Below are 1,516 nucleotides of genomic sequence, written 5' to 3' on the forward strand. Positions count from 1 at the left end.
CTAATGATGGCAGAAGGAAAAGATCAAACCCAACTCTGTGTCATGCAGAAAGAGACAAAATAAGCAGTATTAAAATATAGGGCCAAGGAGATAGCTCAGTAGAATAAGCTCTTGCCTGTCAAGTGCAAGGGCCTGAGTTGAATCCCTGGTTCCACCAAAAATTAAATAAATAAATAAGTAAATAAATAAATAAATAAAGGTACTAAAACAGAATTTTCTCTGAAATTTCTTATTTAACAACACTAACTTTGAATAATTTTTAATGCACATAAAACATAGAACGATTTCTAAGAAACCAAGCAATGCTCCCTAAGGTGAAGTGGTAAAATATAAACATTCAGTTCAAGCTAGTACTTTATTTATTTAATTTTACTTTAGAGAAAAAAAATCACATACCTTGGTTGTTTAATATTTTAGAAGTTGAAATTAGAATGTGGTAGTGTGCATAAATATGAGCTGAGAATATTTATGGGTAGTGATTGAGGGAGTGGATTCAGATATTTCTGTAAGTTCGATGAAATTTTAAAAGAGAGCTTAAAATTTTTATTCTACCTACATTTGAATTTTATTTATTCATTTATTTGTTTGTTTGTTTGCTGAAAAAGGTTCTGTTTTCTTTCGGTCCATGATTTGGAAGGGGGCTCCTACAATGTGAGAAAGCTGCGTATGGCTGGAGGCAGAGGGTTAGGCCAAAGCCCTGATGCCAGGTGACACAGGCGCCCCTCAGAGACCACCAGGCTCTTTGACCTTCTAGTTGTGCTTAAGGATGAGTCTTTCAAAGAGGTTCTCGCCCAGCCCAGCCTGGGGGCCTGGCAGCCAGCGAGGTCGGTCAGGCGGTCACCTATCTTCTTGAGGAGCTTCACCTGCTCATCTAGGAAGTGGTTCTCTAGGAAATCACAGATATGGGGCTCAGTCTTGGCAGAGCCCAAGGCATGAAGGGCCAGAAGAGCTTGGTTCAGGTTCTTCTCCAGGACTAGGGCAGCTTCCATGGCATCCAAGGTTTTACCCCACTCATCTTCAGATGGTTTGTGCATGTCTTGAAAGAATAGACAGCCACCGCACCGGTTTTGCATCTTCAGGAGATGTTCAGCACCCTCGTGTTTCTCCTTGGCTAGCTCTCAGAAGCAATGGCCCACACCCACCAGAGCCACATCGTCTTGGTCAAAGTAGTAGCCCAGAGAGAGGTAGGTGTAGGAGGCCCGCAGGTGCAGGTTCACCAAGCGGTTGACAGCAGCCTCCACCCCAGTGGAATAATTCTGAGGAATCTGAGCGGTCATGGCTGATCAGCAATAAGGAGCCACACACAAAAGAACAGTGTTGTTTGGTCCTGGAAGGAGGAGATAAGCGAGAAGATGGTCCCTAAATTTGTACCTGGAAAGTGGATGGGAAGATGAAAGAGGGAGTTGCCGGGTCTGTTTTGTCCAAACACTGTTGAAACAAGAAACAGATCTGCAGGACCTCTGGACGCACAGCCCTACAATTCAATTTTAGACTTTTTGCCATTATTCTTTTTTTT

General features: G+C 42.7%; 1 pseudogene; it reads right to left on the reverse strand.

The window, feature by feature from the left end:
* Positions 1-750: 750 nt before the first annotated feature.
* LOC101572245 lies at positions 751-1,277 on the reverse strand (annotated as a pseudogene).
* Between the last annotated feature and the right edge of the window lie 239 nt (positions 1,278-1,516).

The sequence above is a fragment of the Octodon degus genome, unplaced genomic scaffold, assembly GCF_000260255.1.
Source record: "Octodon degus isolate 3935 unplaced genomic scaffold, OctDeg1.0 scaffold00267, whole genome shotgun sequence".
Lineage (NCBI taxonomy): Eukaryota > Metazoa > Chordata > Mammalia > Rodentia > Octodontidae > Octodon > Octodon degus.